We start from the raw sequence: 20225 nt of genomic DNA, 5'->3' as shown, positions 1-20225 counted from the left end.
AATTTCTCCTCAAAACATGCTTTTTAGTCTCCAGAGAGTGCATTGTTTTAACTGTGAATTCTGTTGAAACTGGGGCAGGCTGTTGTTTGTTTTAGGCAGGAAATATTTCAGGCCCTGCCCTAAAAGCTGCTAAACTGTTGCTGTGCATAATTATAAATAAACCCTCCTATAAGGAAGTTACCAGGGAGTTGTAGCACTGGCGTCTTTCACTTGAGAATTCAAATGAGGAACTAAAGAGCCCTAGAAATAATATCTCACGAGGTTTCATTCGTTGTAAAATATTGGCTCTTATTACCCAGCTCTGCAGGAATACAGAATGGGGCATCAGGCTTGGAAACCAGTGGTTGTTTTTTTTTAAACAGCAACCGCACCCCACTTAAAAATAGGTTGCTAACCGGCAATGGCCTGTAGTCCAAGGAGGAGGTGCCCCAATCTGTAGCGGCGGGATGAATCTCCTGCACTGCTTGGACCACAGGGTGCCAGCATAGCTTAGGCCATATGGCTATGAAGATATGTTTTGCAAGTAGGGGAGGAAACGTCAGCAGAAATCTTTTCAGCTGGAGAGGTGGCTGATTCAGATCTCTAGTATTTGGACCAGAGCTTCAGGATCTGACATTCCTCAAAACTAGGGTTTTAAATGATGTGTTGAAGTTAATTAGAAGGCAGTGCAATGAGTATCTATTCCTTTTCAGATAACTTCTGCTTAGAGCCTGGAAATATTGATTTTTGAATTACAACTCTTCCATGCTCAAGTGGGTGGGGGGAAGCCTGAGAGCTGTTGTCCAAAAAACTAACATTTCCAAGCCCTAGGGCCACCAACAGATGGGCTGCCAGTGCCTCATCTGGAAACAGCGGAAGTCTCTGGACAGTCATGGCAGCCCCATGTAAGGTGGCAAAGTCCACCAAATCTTCCATCTGGAAGCAGCCACAGAGGACACCTCAGTGGTGCATCCTACAGATTATCAAGGCCTTATATTGTAGCAAGAGCTAGGGTTGTATAATCTCACCAGGGAGTGAGTTGATAAGAAGGGCTTTGGGCCATAGGTGCCATTGGGCAGTGCTGGGTCTAGGCTCACATCCAGAGTCCACCATTCAAAGGAGTGGGAGTCTTCCAGGCTGACCCTACCCATGGGATTGGGATATCTTTGGGATGGCCTTGAGAACTGTTTTTCTTCTGAAGAGAGAGACATTCACCACTCATTCTGGTCAGCCTCTGTGAGGCAGAAGAAATGAACCAAAACAGGCAAAAATAAGGTAAACGGAACTTTCCAAAGATGGCCACCATCCCCAGGTATTAATTAATGAGAACTCAAGTCTCGGCATATCTCACTGGTATACTGCTATGTAAGCAGTGAATCAACATGAAACAGGAAACCACACTGGAGTGGTTGTAGCACTGAAGGAACATCTTAAATGGGTCCCCAAGAGTTGAATCTGCTCACAGTTTTGGACACGGATGGCAAAATCCTCCAACCTCATGGAAGTACACTAGCGGGCAGCACTGTGTGCATGCCGGAAGGCATAATCGCTTTGCTGCCAACACCACAAAGTCGGCCTTAAAAGGGATTCCATCCTTTGTTCAGTCCATGCATTTAAAGTTCAGCACAGGGTCAAACTAGAATGCGCTACTTCCTTAAGCGCTGAAAGACATATGTTTGTTTGCAAGGGCTTTCACTGAGCTTTGTGATTGGTCACTGGAAGATAAACACACATTTAGTTGTCAGGCTTGATTCCCCAGGTGCCTATCTCTGATGACCTCACCTTGTTGGAAGAGAAACAGGCTACCTGCCTCTGCATACAAGTTGAACATCTTATCTAGTTTCTTCCCCAGTGTTGCTCCAGCTGTTATCCTTGCTTGGATATCACCTGAAATACGAGAAAGATGGACGAGTTTGTATACATAGGGTTGGAACATGCAGTGGCTGGAACATTAATAGGAAATGGGTTTGTTTGTTTATTTGCATTTCTGTGCTGCCTTTCTCCTGATTAAGGGACCCAAGGTGGCTCACAAGTGGTTAAAAAAAGCTCCAACAAACCAACTAAAATGACAATTAATGATGACACTGAAAAACAATTGAATATACACAATATTAAAAGAATTAGTCGGAACTGTTAAAAACACCTTTAAAAAGACATCAAATAAGCCCACAAGGTCAAAAACTGTCCAATTAATTTTGTCACGGCCTGTCTAAAAAATAATGGTTTTAGGGAAGGCTTCACATGTCTCTTAAATATTACTGATCTTGAAAATCTAGTCTGTTTACATTGATGTTGGGTAGGGAAATATTAAGTTACCATCTGTGAATCATCAGCATTAGTGATAGAAACCAGAGAACCAACAGAGCAAATCAGGTGGTGATGTAGTATTGAAGCTTTCAGAAGTAGTCATGTTGGAATCTAAATTACCTTTCCCAACTTGGCACTTCACAGACGTGTGCAAATTCCACAATCCAGTTGCTCACTGAGAACGGTGGGAGTTACAGTCCAACATTTTTGGAAACAGCCAGGTTGGAACAGAGTGTCTGAAAGGCATGCTATCAGTCTGACCAGTGCAATTAATATTGCCTTTGTTGGGCAGTGTTTCTCCCCTTCCCTCTGTCCCCTCTTTCCATGAGTAACATCTACAAATCCCTATAAACACATTTTAAAATAATTTTTAAATGTATTTTTAATTCTTTAAAAATTTTTTTAGAATATATTATTTTAAAAACAATATATTATTCATTACTCCAAAATAGCAAATACTTTTGAAGCAGAACTCCATTATCCACCAGAATGTCACTGGTCACAGGTGACTCTGTGTTACTGTAATTAATTGCTTCCCATTTCTTGGTGCTTGAAAACTTATCCCTTGTCCATATAAGGGGCAAAGCAGAGGTTACATGAAACACATTAATATATTGAATGAGCCCATTTTTATTTTTATTTTGTGGGGAGAAGATGTCAATCAGGACTATGGTGCAAGTGCAGAGTCTAACCCTTCCCTTTCTGCCAAACATCCACTCTAGATGCTATTAGCTTAGGGAGGGAAGCATCCTTCGGCACTAATGACAACTTTCTTTCTGGAACTAATACAGTAATTGTTGTTTTTGTGGAGGGGAAGAGACTGTCAAAAGGATCACAGGATGGGGAGGAAAGAGTTAACCCACCCTCTTCATGCTATTGCTACTATTGCTATCATGACCACTATTAGTGGTAACAATAGGGGACTCATGGCACAGTGGTTAAATTGCAGTACTGCAGTTAAGACTCTATTCACAACGCAAGTGTGATCCTGATGGGCTCGGGTAGCCAGCTTGAGGTTGACTCAGCCTTCCATCCTTCCAAGGCTGGTAAACTGAGTATTCAGTGGAGGGAGCAATGTGTAGCCTCCATAATTACATTGCAAACTGTCCAGGGAGTTATTTAAGCACTATGTTGCTGTTGTTACGTGCTGTCAAGTGGCTTCTGACTTGTGGCAACCTATGAATGAGTGACCTCCAAAATGTGCTGTCCTCAACTGCCCTGCTCAGCTCATGTAAACTCAAGCCTGTGGCTTCCTTTGGCGAGTCAGTCCATTTGTATTGGGTCTCCCTCTTTTCCTGCTGCCTTCCACCTTTTCAAGTGCTGTCAGCAGCACACTTTGCTTTTCTCTTTGCTTTTAAAATGCTCATGCCATAGTCTGAACTTCATGCTAGAGAAGCAAGGTTGGGCGAGACCAATGAGAGCCAACTCCATCACTCATTCATGAGAATGGAATACTAGCCCACCTCTATGCCCAGCCGCTAACCTCTTGACAGTGTAGAATTTCACAATCAAGCACATGATGAACTTTTAAAAAGTTCTGTTTTTGTAAGTGGCCTTAGGGTAGAAAACGCAGTATCAGGTCAGGCATCAGCAGAGATGAGAATATTTACTTTGTTTGCCTGCCACTTGCAGACCACTCTGGCCAGTGTTTTTGGTCCAATAAAGGAACTTTTATGATCTTTAGATATCGTACAGTAGTTGAGAAAACAGTTTTCACTTGGACAGGAGCTTCTCCCAAACTATCACATATTTCTTACTTGTCAGAAAAGAACAGAACATGCATTGTGATCCTTGTGGGGGAAGCACCGTCAGTCTACAAAAATGGGTACAATGCCACAATCTTTACTGACCTCTTAGATTAAGAGTTTAAGAGAACTGTGATCATCAGAAAGAAAAGCCATTTCCTTTAAAAGAAAAAGAGATAACATGAAGTATCTCTTGCATGGGATGGCCATCACCTTTAGTGGAGAGCAAATCGTATGCATTATCATTACTTCCAACATTTGCTCGTATCATCCCCAAGTTTCAATGCAGTATTTACTTGGCAGCGATATTCTTAATCTGCAACACCCTTTTTAATTCGGCTTTTCTTTTTGTGAGTTTAAGAAACAAAATACATTTGGACATGATGACAATTTGGGCCAGCAACCAAATTAGCTATCTAGCTGTCTGTCTGACTGTCCATCCCTCCCTCCCTCCCTCCTTCCTTCCCACTCACCCACCCACCTAATAGCAAGCCACTATTCTGGGTTATTAACAACAAATGAAAACACATACCAATTCGCAAACACAAAGCATCCAAATTAAACACGCACACGCACACGCACACGCACACACGCACACACACACACACACACACACACACACACACCTCTCAATGGCAACAGCAAACAAAATTCAAATACAATCATATGGCTTAGTGAGGATGTTATGGGGGATGGTTTCTAAAGCCCTCACTGAAGAGCTCAGAGTTCACTTGTTTCCTGATGGAGAGCAGGGAGGGAGCCAGGTGTACATCCACAGGCAATGTATTCCATTGTGTTGGGCCACCACTGAAAAGGCCTGGTTCTTAGTGGTAGTTTTCCAGGCCTCTCTTGGGGGGACTACCCATAACTGTGAAGCCTGGGTGTCCCAGGTAAACAATCTTAGGGAGAGACACTCTGGCAGATAGCAAGTTTCCAAAGCATTAAGGGCTTTATAAGTTTCTACTGATACTTTGAATTTGCCATGGAAGCAATTAGGAGGTCCATGCAGGTGCACCAGGATCGGGGAGGTAGGACCAATCCCCTGAGCCACTATGTTTTGCACCTGCTGTAGCTTCTGTATCACCTTCAAAGGCAGCTCCATGTGAAAGGCCTTGCAATCATTGATCCTAGAGATGACCAACACAGAGACCAGTGTGGTCAGGAGGGGCCACAACTGAGCCATCTGCCAAAGATGGGGAAAGGCAGACCTGACCATGGCAGAAAGTGGCTTCTCCACCGAGAGAGCCAGGTCCATAAGCATCCCCAGGTTGCAGACCTGATCCTAGGGGAAACGTAACTCCATCTAGAACAGGCAAGATACCTCCTAGCCTACAACATGATCTCTGTCTTGTCAGAATGCAGCTTCAACTTGTTAGCATTCATTCAGTCCATAGTCAAGATCAAGCAACACCCCAGGGTCTGGAAAGCTTGCACTGCTGATGATGAAAAGGACAGATACATGACATCAAACTCCAAATCTTCCTCAGACCTCCCTCAGCAGCCTAATAGAGATGTTAAAGAGCATTGGAGAAATGACCCTTGTGTGACTCCATAACAAAGAACCCATGAGGTTGAAACGACACCCCCAAGCCTTTGGACACAGCCATCAAGGCAGGACTGGAGCCAGAGTCGCACTGAGCCCCCAGTTCCTGAGATGGATTGCCTGACCAGGAGGATGCCATGATTGACGGGATCAAAGGCCACTGAGAGATCCAGGAGGACCAACAAGGTCACACTCCACTGGTCAGCCTTCCTTAGAGCAGAGCGACCAGAACTATCTCAGTCCCATGGTGCAACCCAAATTCCAATGGAAATGGATCCAGACTTTATTCCCAAGCCTAGAGTTCGTATTCTAGTGTTCACAACTACAGTATAACATTTGGAAGGTCATTCTTTTTATTCCCATTTCTAAACTCATGTTATTCTTATAAGAGGCTTAACTAGTCTCTTCCTTTCTGGGGATTGGGAAAATGTCACTAGCCAGACCTCTCTCTTACATGCATGGGCAAACAATACAGGAATCCTATCCTGTCCCTTACTGAATCTGGTAGCAAGTGGTATACAAGACTTGGCAGTATACAGGGAACTATGTATCAACATAAGGAATATTTGGGCAGGAAGGCCAAGCATTGAAATCCTAATTCTCTCTCTGAAGAATATTGCAGAACTGGGTACCTACCACTCTGAAGGCATCTTCCCTTCCCTCATTCCTTGAAGTTCTGTTGAAGGAATAACAATAAGCCTCAAAACAAATGGGAGAAGCCAGTGTCCTGTGAGACTTAAGATTTTCTTGTCCTCTTTAGAATTCTAAACTTAATGCCAGTGTCTTACATTAACCCTAGGAATAAACTGATAGCTTGTGGAGTTGTCCTATAGCTGACATAATGCCTTAGCTGCTGCACCCAATCTGATAGCAGCTTTTTTGGACTTACTGAACTTCACCTATAACTCATTCATGTCCATAATTTTAAATTGTGAAATGCTCTGATAGGAAGGAAGGAAGGATACTAAGGAGGTAACTGGAGCATAAATAACCAAGCCCAGGTCTAGCTGGCCCAGGAAAATGACATAACTACTGCAGTAGGGTTAATAAAAGGCACAGCTGGCCACTTTTTGCTGTGTATCCAAGTGCCACAGCAGAAGTAGAAGTAAACTCAAGCTGAAAACTAGTTACTTTAGGTAAACACAGCTCTGTCCAAAGAATATTGAATACTTCTGTCTTTTTTTGGGGGGGGGGGTTAAGGTTCAGTTCATTTCAGCTTTCTATGCTCCCAAAAGGCTCAAAACATTGGTCCAGGACTTCCATTGCATTCCTAGAATGTGCCAATGAAAACAAGAGACAGAGCTGGTACTCATATGTATACTGACAACATCCCAGGACCAATTTCCAGATGATTTCACCCAGCTCCAAAAACTCATGGGAGACATAATAGAATCTTCTGGAAGCCTGTATCCCAAAGTCTATGAGGCACAGTAACTGTCTCCCAGCAGTACCAGCCTTGCATGGGGAGATATACCATCCTTGATGTAACACAGCAGCTGTTAAATGGTTAAATCAACTTCAGCAGAGTTTCTGGCCAGATAAGTCCATTAACAAGCTTATATTTTGAAAGAGCCATCCCTTAAGGAGATAAGAGGGAGGGCTTGTACAGAAAGGGCCTTTTCGGCAGCTGCCCCCAGACTATGGAATGCCCTCTCAACTGAGATTCGTCTGGTACCGACGCTGATGACATTTCGGTGCCAGGTCAAAACCTTCCTGTTCCAGAAGGCTTTTAACTGAAATAATATCAGCTGTGGGTCTGATGGCAATTTTTAGAATATATATTTTAATTGCATTTTAATTATTTTGCCCTTTTATTTTGCCTTTTTATTGTATTTTAAATGCTGTAAGCTGCCCAGAGACCTTCAGGTAACTACCGACCAGTAGCGAACCTCCCTTATTTGGGCAAAGTGTTGGAGCGGGTTGTGGCTGGGCAACTCCAGGCGCTGCTGGATGAAACTGATTTTCTAGATCCATTTCAATCGGGTTTCAGGCCGGGTTTTGGTACAGAGACTGCCTTGGTCGCCCTGTATGATGACCTTTGCCGGGAGAGAGACAGGGGGAGTGTGACCCTGTTGATACTCCTGGACCTCTCAGCGGCTTTCGACACCATCGACCATGGTGTCCTTCTGGATAGGCTGGCTGGGTTGGGAGTTGGGGGCACTGTTTTACAGTGGTTCCGCTCCTTCCTGGCTGACCGTGTCCAGAGGGTGGTGCTGGGGGACAGTTGCTCTGCCCCATGGCATTCATGTCATGGGGTTCCTCAGGGCTCGATACTGTCCCCCATGCTGTTTAACATCTACATGAAACCGCTGGGAGAGGTCATCAGGAGGTTTGGGCTGAGGAGTCAGCAATATGCTGACGACACTCAGCTCTACCTCTCGTTTTCCACCAATCCAGGTGAGGCGGTTTCTGTGCTGAACTCGTGTCTGGACCTGATAATGGACTGGATGAGGGTCAATAAATTGAAACTCAATCCAGACAAGACGGAAGTGCTGTTAGTGGGTGCTTCGCCAGACAGGCTGGAGGGCCATCTCCCTGCCCTGAATGGGGTTACACTCCCCCTAAGGGACAGGGTCCGCAGCTTGGGGGTGCTCCTGGACCCCAGTCTAACACTGGAAGCCCAGGTGGACTCGGTGGCCAGGGGCGCCTTCCTCCAGCTGCGGAAACTATACCAGCTACGGCCCTACCTGGACGAGCGGAGTCTCATGACAGTTACACATGCACTGGTAACATCCCGTATAGATTACTGCAATGCGCTTTACGTGGGGCTGCCTTTGAAGACGGTCTGGCGACTGCAGCTGGTCCAGAATCGAGCGGCGCGGCTGGTGAGTGGTGTGGCCGCCAGGGAACATATCAAGCCAATTCTGTATAAGTTACATTGGCTACCAGTTGCTGCCCGGGCCCAATTCAAAGTGCTTGTTTTGACATATAAAGCCCTAAACGGCTTGGCCCCTGGATACCTGAAGGACCGCCTCCTTCCATATGAGCCTACCCGGCAGTTAAGATCTAGCCAGGGGGCCCTTTTGAAAGAGCCGTCCCTCAAGGAGGTAAGAGGGACGGCTTGTAGACAAAGGTCCTTTTCGGCAGCTGCCCCCAGACTATGGAATGCCCTCCCGACTGAGATTCGTCTGGCGCCGACACTGATGACATTTCGGCGCCAGGTCAAAACCTTCCTGTTCCAGAAGGCTTTTAACTGAAATAATATTAGCTGTGGGTCCGATGGCAATTTTATATATATTTTAATTTTATTTTAATTGCTACATAACTTTATTGTATTTTAAATGCTGTAAGCCGCCCAGAGACCTTTGGGTAGTGTGGGCGGCATATAAATTAAATAAATAAATAAATAAATATAAGTTAAATAAATAAATAAAATAAAATAAAATAAATCTTCCACCTGGCATAGGTCATCTTTCTCAAGATGGCACCAAGGCAATTTCAGTCTGCCAGAAATCAGACTAGAGTGAATGCAGGTAATAACAGTTTCATCCAAGAAACACTGGATGAAGCACTGAAATGCAAACATCACATTTTATATATTGTGTCAATAGAAGGCAAAACCTCATAAGTATGAGAGAGAACCAGGGCACATGGAAAGCACTCCATCAGCTTGACATGTGGCAGGCAAGATGACTTGCTGTTTAGATGGAGGACATACTGAAATCCCCTCTGATCAAACTGTTAAATGCCAAAACCAGTTTGTTCCGTTCCCTCCCATTTCCCAATGAGAAAGAACCTAATTGAAATCAACATAGGAGCCTCACACCCCCATTTAGGAAGCTGGACTTCTTCTGGCAAACTATCATTGACATATCTTGTGACATGGTTTCTTCAGTCTACTTCCAGCAGTCAAGAGTGCCAGCTGGGCAGCATGTACAGTGTCTATTCGGGTAACCTGATGCCCGATTCTGTCTAAGAGTCCTACAAAACTTAATAGACCTCAAAGGGGAGGGGGAGGGGCCAGAAGCCTGTGTTCTGTCCATAACTGGCCTTATCCCAAAAACTGGCTAATTCCAGAACAAAACCAAGCCATCAGTGACAATCATATCAGAATTCATCTATCAAAGTATAAGTCTTTCTACTGTTGCAATCATTCCAGGCAACATCAGCTTGTCTGTATTTACTTATCTGCATTGCTTCTGTGTTCCCTGTACACAAAATACTTCAGAGTTGTTGTAAAATACAAAATACAGCTGTGATAAAAACAAACAAACCCTGTAGGCACAAATACTTAATAAGAAATCAATCTAAAACAGAAGCCAAAACAAAACTATGAGAATGTTTCCATCACATTAAAAAAAGAGAGAGCAAGAGCAGGTTGTTCACATAATTTGTTTTCCTCGAAGTGACAGTACTAAGCTCCTTCCTCATAGCTTCCTTATAGTGGGGCCGTTTAGAAGAAATGGAAACAGCTTGAATGCTGACTGGTCTGAAAGAGGAGGAGGGAGGAATATAAATAACCCTTTCCCTTTGCCTCCCAGAGCTGGATGCTTTTTTGTTGAGTCATCCCCAGGCAGACCTTCAGATTTCAGTGCACATGTGTTTCATAGCCGTTCCAGTGTTCTACTGCTAGGGAACTGTGATATACCAGAAGAGAAAGAGGGAAGCCAGTGAGGAGAGTAACGGATCTCTCACAGTTGCTTCTGCTTCATCACTGCCTTCTTCCCCTGCTTCCCACAGCCTGTCTTTCTCTACTTCCTGTCTCACAGATCATTATTATTCAGTCGCATAAGCAAGAAGTCTCTATTCCTAGGTTTCCCCATTTTAGGCTCAGCCTGTGCTTCTCAAGTGGCAGCACCATAGAGACCTGTGCAGGGAAAGAGTGGATGGGTTGTGGGTACGTGACAAGGTACAAGGTTCACAAAAGAATGAACAGGTTATGGAAATATAGAGGGGATGAGTTTGGAAAAGGCAGGTGAGGAGGGTGGAGATGTTCAATGGGGATAAATGTGGTACTAAGGCAGGATACATAAGCATTTAGGTAAAGAGTACCCTTGACAATTTGTCCAGTCGTGTCCGACTCTAGGGGGCGGTGCTGATCTCCGTTTCCAAGCCATAGAGCCAGTGTTTGTCCGAAGACAATCTTCCGTGGTCATGTGGCCAGCACGACTAGACACAGAACACCGTTTCCTTCCAACCATGGTGGTACCTATTTATCTACTTGCATTTTTGCATGCTTTCGAACTGCTAGGTTGGCTGGAGCTGAGACAAGCGATGGGAGATCACTCCATCACATGGATTCGATCTTATGACTGCTGGTATTCTGACCTTGCAGCACAGAGGCTTCTGCAGTTTAACTCGCAGTGCCACCACGTCCCTACACATAAGCATTTAGGCTCTCTTCAAAATTACAGTTTTGGATTACTGCCCTTAGAATCTATCAACTAACATGGCTACTCATACTGATTGGAGGAGTCTCAGTTACTTTCACAAAGCCTGTTCAGAATCGTGGTCTTCATCCTTTCCAGGATGGCACTGCTAGATTTAGTCTGCTTAACAGAGGAACAGCAAAGGATTGCTTTTCAATTGGTAGCTCTAGGAATCATCCATGTGGAAGCATACTAGGGCCAGAATCCTGTTGGGGAAAGACATGCATGGAACAGAAATCATGCAGGTAGTCCCACTACCCTGCTTTAGTGAGGTAGCCATTGGTGAGGTAGCCATTTGCCATATGATAGCTCAGTGCTTTAGGTATGTGGTCGTGGAACCAGAGGTTGGGAGTTCAATTCCCCACTATCCTTCCTTGACAAGGGCTGGACTCAATGATCCATAGGGTTCCTCCCAGCTCTACAGTTCTCAGATGATTATTATACAGTGGTGCCCCGCATAGCAAGGTTAATCCGTTCCAGATTAACCATTGCTATTTGGAAACATCGCTAAACGGAATAGAAAAACCCATTGGAACTTCATTTAATGCGTTCCAATGGGCCCCAAACTCACCGTTCAGCGATGTTCATCCATAGCGCAGGCATTTTCGCGCTCTCAGTAAGCGAGGGCAGAGCGCGAAAATGCTGCGCGTGGCCATTTTGGCTCTTCCGGTGGCCATTTTGGTACCACCGAACAGCTGTTCCCCCGACATTGCAATGCGAAGATCGGTAAGAGAAACGCTTACTGAACGTCGCAAAGCGATTTTTGCCCATTGGAACCATCGGTATGCGATCGCATTAGCGATCCCAAAAACGGATCACTATGCAAATTCGTTGTTGAACGGTGCGCTTGTTTTGCGAGGCACTACTGTATTATGTTATTATTATATACTGGTTGCAAATTAGTCACTCATTGAGATACAGTGGGGTCTTGACTTGAGAACTTAATCTGTATTGGAAGGCGGTTCTCAAGTCAAAAAGTCTGTAAGTCAAGTCTCCATTGACCTACAGTGCATTGAAAACCGATTAATCCCGTAACAGGCCGTTTTTGTTCCATTTTGGTTTTTTTCTGGTCTGTAAGTCAAATCTCAGTCTGCAAGTCAAACCTAAATTTTGCGGCCAGAGAAGTCTGTAACTCAAAAAGTCTGTAAGTCAAGCCGTCTGTAAGTCAAGGGTCCACTGTACCTCACCAAAGACCGTGTGAGATTATAATTGCACACCATAATCCTGGCCTATGGCTGAGGACTCCTCCCACCTTCCAGTCATCACTATGCCATATTAAGTCAACCACACGTTTGTTACCGAAACACCGCGCTGTGGCAATCAATCTATTATGGCTTCCAAACACCACTGTACATACTGTTCCATTCCCCTCGGCATATTGAGAGAATCCAGTTTGTCACTTCTATGGGTGCAATTTGCTCTTTAGTTTTCCATACGTCTTTGTAAGCTCTGTAGAACATCTCTCTGCCCCACCATGCTCAGAATGATTCTTCTTCTACCCCATTTTAATTTTGTTAGACCCCAGCTGTGCGATTATTTAGTCATGCATTCTTTTATTTATTTATTTTGCTTTACCTTCTTCCCAAATCTTCCTTTCCCTATGCATCTCCACCCAATTCCCTGCTCTGCTGCCCCTCTCCAATGTTCCAACTTTTAATTCCTTTGGGCATGTGGCATTTTTGTCTTTTCTCTCTCCCCAAACTCATGATCATGTATCTATTGATCTCTTGAGGCAACTATTAAGTGATACCTCTCTGCATCCATACTTCATCCTCTCAACAACCCAATGTCATAGTTCAGGCTGGTGACCTTGAGACCGTTACAGTCTTTCAACCTGAACTTTCACACAATTGTGGTAGTTGTGAGCTTAAAGTGAGGAGAGCAAAATGTGTAGCTTAGTCAGAAGATCAGCAGAAAACCTGACCTACCTCACAGAATTCTTGTGAGGACTAAGTGGGGAGCAGAAATGGCATAGCCTTTTAGCTAGCTGTGAATATCCTATGCTCTTGCTTGTATTTCCATTCTTCTGAGTATTGGAGGAAAGAGGGGTTTCTACTGCCCTCCTTCACTCAAAACCAGATTTCTCTGAGCACCTTTTCCACACACTCTCAGAGATGGGAAAGCTAGTAGAGAAAAAGTAACAGTTTAGTTACTGTTAGTGAAGCCAAAACGCCAATAAACCTCAGTTGAATGGGGCAAGATTTTTCACACTCAGGTTGATGCTAAAATGTTTTTTGTTGGGTTGCTACAATAAATCCTTGCCAGGAAAAAAAGTGGAAATATCCTATCCATTATTTTGTTTATTTCCCTCCCCCCCATCCCTGTTTTCAGCATTGAGAAGAACAGCTACATGAATTTATGAAAAATAAATTTCTGTGCACCTCACCAAATCCTCCTTAGGTTTCCCCTCTGCCTCTCATTTACTGTATAATCTCATCTCCCTATTATAATTTCCTGATTTCCAAAGAGATATCAGATAAGGAGATTTAACATGGTGTTCAGGTACAGAACACAAAAGGGGCCCCTATCTCAGTGCAGAAAGGACCCCACCTCCTCCCAAGCTGTACTTACTATCTGTTGGTTTAAAAAATGTTTAACCAGGCACTAGAAGGCTACCTGAGGGCAACCAGGTTTGGACATCCATGTAATGTTCTGCACTCTGCACCTACCTGTATTCCACACATGCACCATGCCAATGCCTTAAATATCCAATAAGGCTTACTCCCAGGGAAAGTATCCATCGTAGTGCAGTTGTTTAACTCAGAAAGCAGGTGCAGCTTTACTCAGAAATAAACCTCACTGGATTCTTACTCATATGTATGTATGTATGTATGTATGTATGTATGTATGTATGTATGTATGTATGTATGTATGTATGTATGTATGTATGTATGTATCTATCTATCTATCTATCTATCTATCTATCTATCTATCTATCTATCTATCTATCTATCTATCTATCTATCTATCTATCTATCTGTGTGTGTGTGTGTGTGTGTGTGTTGTATGCGTGTATGTATGTATGTATGTATGTGTGTGTGTGTGTGTTGTATGTATGTGTGTTGTATGTATGCATGTGTGTGTGTGTTGTATGTATGCATGCATGCATGCATACTTAGTATTTTCTCCAAACATTTTATTTTTCTGTAGCTGTTTTTCATTTTAATAAATACATAAAGCTTGGACAGGGACTGAGGTAAAGACTGGAGCACAATTAATTGTCTGATTGCTGGGAAATGGATGACATAAGAGCACTCCACTGCTGGTTCGAAGTGCAATCTCTCCCTCCATGTGATCACACCCTAAGGCTAAGTATGTGTTTCCAGGGTATGTAAAAAGGAAGTTGCTGTACTCACTGCCATACTCCTGATGTTGAGAAAAACTGCCCTTACCTTGTTGGCATTGTTGTTCCCAATCTCTACCGCTGCCCAGAGCCTCCTGACATGATGTTGCTGTTCCTAATTTCTCTTCTACAGTACTATGAATAGAAAGTGGGGAGGAAATCCTTAAGCCCTTTTCAATCCACTAAGTATTTTCCACAAATCTCTGGCTGGTCTTTTTACCCTCATTGATATATGGAGATTGCTTCTAGTTCTAGCTTTAAAACATCTTAAGGGATATCTGGAAGTTGAGTCATGGCAACTAGACCTCTCTCTTTCTTATTAGGCTGAAATGGTTTGCTACTCATCCGAGTAGCTTCTTCAATCTGAAGCTTCTTCTGACTGAGGAAGGTGCTTGGATGAGCAGCGAAACATTTCAGCCTAACAAGAAAGAAGTCCCGTTGCCATGACTCCACTTCCGGATAACCACACCTGGATGACTGAGAATCTTCACAGATATATCCTAAGGGGTATTTTTCTTTTCTTTTCTTTTCTTCAGCAGGGGAGATTTAGCAGATATAAAAAGAGTTAAGCATCACTTGCAGACGCTGCTGTCCCAGCATTAGTTGGGGGCCCCATGTTTGTTCTATGTTTTCTCCCCAAAGGGAGAACGGGCAAGCATGAGGTCAAACATCCCTAGCAAATGCTTTTGGCCCTCCATTATTGTTATGAGACAAATATAATGTTGGGGGACCCATACTTGTCCCATTGTCTCACAAATGTAATACTGCTTGAGATTTCACATTACTCCATGTTTTATTTCAGAACGTGTCAAGATTTGGGGTGTGGGAAGATGGTTCCGAGACAAGTGAGTCTTCCAGGTTGACAGCAAAGAGACTCACAGAGACAGCAGGTTCCTTCCCCAGCAGCGTATTGGCAGATTATGTACAATGGACATCAGTCAACAGACTCAGTCATGCACTTACGGTAAACAGACGGACAGCACCTCGTGCAGCAACTCTCCAACACAACACTCCACACAGCACCATAGTGTGCAGCACTTATATAGTGTGAACAGCCAATCACTGGGCACGTTGCTTGATGTCTTTTCCCAGACATTACCTCATGTCCAATACGCATTTCAAGGATTGCATCAGCCTCATGTGCTGACTCTGTGGCTGCACACCTCTTTCAAGATGGATGCCTATTAGGAAACTTTGGTGCATGTACAAAATGATGGTAAGGTCACACCTGGAATATTGTGTACAGTTCTGGTCACCGCACATCAAAAAAGACATAGCGGAACTGGAAAAGGTGCAGAAGAGAGCGACTAAAATGATGACTGGGCTGGGGCACCTCCCTTATGAGGAAAGGCCATAACGTTTGGGGCTGTTTAGTCTAGAGAAAAGGTGCCTGAGGGGGGACATGATTGAGATGTATAAAATTATGCAGGGGATAGATAACATGGATAGAGGGAAGCTCATTTCCCTCTCACGCAATACCAGAACAAGGAGACGTCCACTCAAATTGAGTGTTGTGATAGTGGGAATAGACAAAAGAAAAGGTTTCTTTACTCAGCTTGTTGTTAGTCTGTGGAACTCCTTGCCAGAGGATGTGGTGATGGCATCTGGCCTAGATGCCCTTAAAAGGGGTAAGGACAGATTTCGGGAGGAAAAGTCCATTGCAGGTTACAAGCTATGATGGGGATGTATAATCTCTAGGCTTAAGAGGAAGGTACCTCAAAATGCCAGATGCAGGGGAGAGTATCAGGAGACAGCTATCTAGCTGCCTTATGTATTCCCAGAGGCATCTGACGGGGCCACTGTGGGCACTTCTTCGGTTCTTATGTAAAAGAGTAAATTCTCTATTGTGGGTCATAATATCCTGACAGAATTAATTTATTTGAGAGATTTGTAGGGCTACTTTTCAAAAGTCAAGGTATTTTCAAAGTGGCTTACAATCACAGCTTTCGAATCAAACCAAAACAGTATAATAACTTATTGAATTGTTGGAGGTGGAATTACATTATCTGAGATTTTAGCAACTAAAAATGATCAGCATAAAGTAGATAGTCACACCAGTATAAAGTCATCAGAGTAAAATTCTCTGACAGTGATTGAGATATGAACAATGATCAGTGAAATCTTTTACAGCCTCAGCCCCAAATTCATGGAACAAATAAACAAAGCCAGGGCTTCCTTGTAGCAGGGCGGTTTCTAAGAAATGGACTGAGGGAAGTGGAGGGAGGAGAATAAAGCCGTCATTCTGATTGTCGGAGCTGCTGGATACATGTTCTGTGCCAGCTCATCCTAAGGCAGGCCTTTGGAGCCTGATGAATGCATTCCTGCATATTTGTACCAGAAAAGAAAGAAAGCCAATGCTAAGGGCAGCATGCAATGTTTTTAGGGACTCTTTGAGGTCTGCTTAAAAGATGAAAGGCGACATCAAGACAGGGGAAATGTATGTGTCTAGGGAGAAAAGTACAAAGACGAGGGAGGCTGTGCTAAAAAGCCACCCCCCTTTATGTTCCTGCCAACCTGACTCCACCTCCTTGTGCACCTTTGAGTGGGCTCAGTTTGGCGGATCTCAAAGCCAGGGTAGACTCGGAGCAAAGAAAAAAGAAAAAAAAACTTTTATGTACAGTATTTGGGACACTGTCTAGAGATACATAGTTTGGGCAATGAGTCTTGCCATAACATTGCACATCTCACACTTGGTTCAGATATGCAGTCTGCCGTTGAGCTGCACTTTCGGGGGATCCATTCTTCCTCCCTACAGGCACAAGTTAACTGTACATAGTCCTTTCCCCCCCCCCCGCCATTCACTATCACTTTTCAGATGCATTCACGAAACCTGAAGAGTAGAAGAGTCCTGCTCACATAGGAATAGCCTACACAAAGAGGAATGCCAGGTTTTGCTCACTACTATACTTTACCAAGTACACTTGAGAATCACACTTTTCTTTCCCTATGCAGCAAGATCACAACAACACATACAGCATACATCAATCCGCTATCACTTTCTTGAGGTCCCCTTCTGAAAGGTGTTATACAATTTCCTGTAGAGAGTTCGAAGGCAAAAGACAGTCTGTTTACTCACAATAGTCACATCATTTCCAACAAGGTGTTATTTGAATATATTTGCAACTCAAAAGTTTGTTTGCTTCCACCCACAGTTTGTTCTACTACGCAGGTCGCATTATGCACTGAATGGAGAGCCACCCTAGAGCTGTGGTTAATACATTGTCTCTAGCCTTTTATCCCTGTAACCTTATCATGGGCAAGGAATGTGTCCCAGTGGAGACTGTGCACAGTTGGGTCCATGCATTTGGTACAGAACTATAGCAAATGGGGCATTGGAGGCGGATGATGCCTAGCTCCATCAAACACTGCATTTTTTCTTTTTTTGATCTCAGTCTCTTGTTTACATCACTGTCCAAAAAGATTCTTCAGGTAGCTTTAATTATAATCTTTTAACTCTATGCACACTTCCCCCATTGATGCAAGAATAGGCGACACCTTCATAGACAACGAATATATTTTTAACATACAATATGCAAGGTTTCATAGGTAAATCCCACTTCTTCAAAGCAAGTGCCAAAAAGTCCAAACATTTGTGGCAAGATGGGGTTTGCCAGGAGGTTACTCTTAGATGTACACTTTTTATTCCCCCATTGAGACAATATACAAATATAAGGATTGCTGTTTTCATTTTTCTTAGTGCTGCAATCTTTAAATGGATATTGGGTCATTCTGTTTTCCTGCCGTCTGTAGCGGTTATGTCCAGTTTTCAGTCTCCTGGCATTGTGGAGGGAATGCTTGGCTGTGCTGTGAACATTCATGCCCATTCTCTGTAAAGCATATTCTTGCAGTATTGGGTGATGACACTCTTCAGGAATGATGGCCTCATCAGCAGAAGAGGACTGATAGTTCTAGTGATTATGGGAGTGGAAAAAGAGGACATTGGTAGGAAAAGAGGAAACCCTACCATGAAATAAATGGACTCAATAAAGAAAGCCATGGCTGTGAATTTTCAGAATCTGAGCAGGGCTGTTAAGGACAGAACCTCTTGAAAGTCATCACTTGCTAGGTTCACAGTAAGTCAGAAGGACCCTAACAGTACAGAATAGGAACCAGAGACATGGATGACGAGTTTGGATGTGGCCCTCAAAATCCTTGTCTTGTCTTGCACTTCCTTCTCTGATAAATGTGGTACACTCTCAAGGCCAAGTTAATCAAAGAAGCCTAGGATTCAGAGGTGATGCAAATGACAGGGCCCAGATGTATTGTCATGTTCACAAAAGATGAATCAGACAGAGAGAGAGAGAGAACATGACACCTAAAGTAACTGCTATATTTAATGTGAGCTTTCGTGGATCAAGTTGAAAGGTCACATTATAATATATAGTGTTTAATCTCTCTCGGTCTGTATACATATGTGTGTATGTGTGTCAAATATGCTTGCACAGACTAACATGGCTATTTTAAAAAGTCTCAAGGAAGTGCCTTTTGTGGTTAAATTTTGCAGAACAAAGATCTGTCGGTGAGGAAGGAGGTTTTTCTATCTTTTAAGATAAAATGCACAGAGGGTCAAGTACTAGGTAAAAATCTGTCTTGGCCTTAACTGACTCTTTTGCATAGTTCAATACTAAAATGCAGCCTCCAGCTTTGTTCTACACAGACTATTGTTTCTTTGTACTGTCACCAATGCTGCTTTGTACTTTTACTGGCCCTGCTACCTGAGGGCCTGTCCAGAGAGGAGAATTTGGAGCAGTCTGGTGGCAGGCTTAATAAAGTTCTCATCTTCAATGTCATCTTAGTTTGCTCTTGAGTGATCCTTCCATTCACACTGGAGATGTTTATTCCCCCATGAAAAGGCTCCAGACAGGTCTTCGAATTGCTGGTTTACCTGCAATTAAGGTTGACCTGGTTTAGTCATGAGTAAAGAGGTGTCGGCAGCGGAGGACAGCTGCGGTGCAGCAAGCTCCTGATGGTGGTACTCTTGATACTGGCGTGAGGGGAAAAATTGGGAGAGAGGTAACTCCCCCTTTTCCCCGCCTTTCTCCTCAGCTGCAGCTCTGCTGGGGCTGCACTGCCTTGTGGGGGCAGATTCTGAGCAGGCAACCCAAAGATATTCTTCAGGAGGATATGTGTAGTTGAGGAAAGCCAGTCTCCAGTCCAGTTGCTTTCCCCAGCAGTTGTTTTTATTTACTTTCCACACATCTCCTCTTAGTCTATTTAGGGTAGTACTGCCTACGCTGAGCGGCAGCTGGTTGCTAAGGTTTGAGAGACAGGAGTCTCTCGCAGCGCAACCGGGGGATTCCGGAACGGAACCTGGGAACTTTCCCAGAGAGAGAGAGAGAGAGAGAGAGAGCAGATGCTCTTCCAGTGAGCTATTGGCCTTAATCCTTTGAGAATCAAATACTACTTGGAGAACACAGCAATTTCCAAAAAAGCAGCCGCATTAATTTGTCTTAGCATGCTGGCAAAATTAAAGGAAAAGAAACAGGAAGGGGGGGAAGGACAAAATACACTGGCATGTTGAAGACTAACACATCTATTTCAATGTGACATAAGGAGTGCAAATCCGATGTTCTCTCTCTATATGTATATATCCCCATAGTCATGGTGATAATGCCCAAGTGATGATACAGATGATAGACAAAATGACAATGCATCATTAACAAAGAAATAGGACTATCAAGATGTCAATTGCTTGAAATTGGAGGCCCTAGCCACAGTTGATCAGCTATGTACCAAGCACATTTGGCTGTCATGGAAATACTGAGTTGTTTCTGAAACAGAGGTGAGGAGTCTGTAAAAGAAGATGATTATTTTATATCCATAAGGTATCATAGAAAGCTGGGTTATTAAGATAGATAGTCTGCTGAGAAGTCTTGAAGAAAGCTGCAGATTTGAGCTTACAAGCGTTAATCAGGTCTGCTAAGGACAGCATATTGAGG

At 43.7% G+C, this 20225-nt stretch overlaps 1 long non-coding RNA gene across 1 annotated transcript in view; it reads right to left on the bottom strand.

The window, feature by feature from the left end:
• Positions 1–753: 753 nt before the first annotated feature.
• Positions 754–20225, bottom strand: part of LOC140704492 (uncharacterized) — a 97971-nt gene continuing 78499 nt past the window's right edge. Inside the window, exon 3 of the long non-coding RNA XR_013541890.1 lies at positions 754–1866. This is a non-coding gene — a long non-coding RNA (uncharacterized LOC140704492). The remainder of the gene's footprint in view (positions 1867–20225) is intronic.

The sequence above is a fragment of the Pogona vitticeps genome, chromosome 2 (genome assembly GCF_051106095.1).
Source record: "Pogona vitticeps strain Pit_001003342236 chromosome 2, PviZW2.1, whole genome shotgun sequence".
Taxonomy (NCBI): Eukaryota; Metazoa; Chordata; class Lepidosauria; order Squamata; family Agamidae; genus Pogona; species Pogona vitticeps.
The sequence above is the reverse complement of the archived record's forward strand: the minus strand, read 5'-3'. Positions and strand labels throughout refer to the sequence as shown.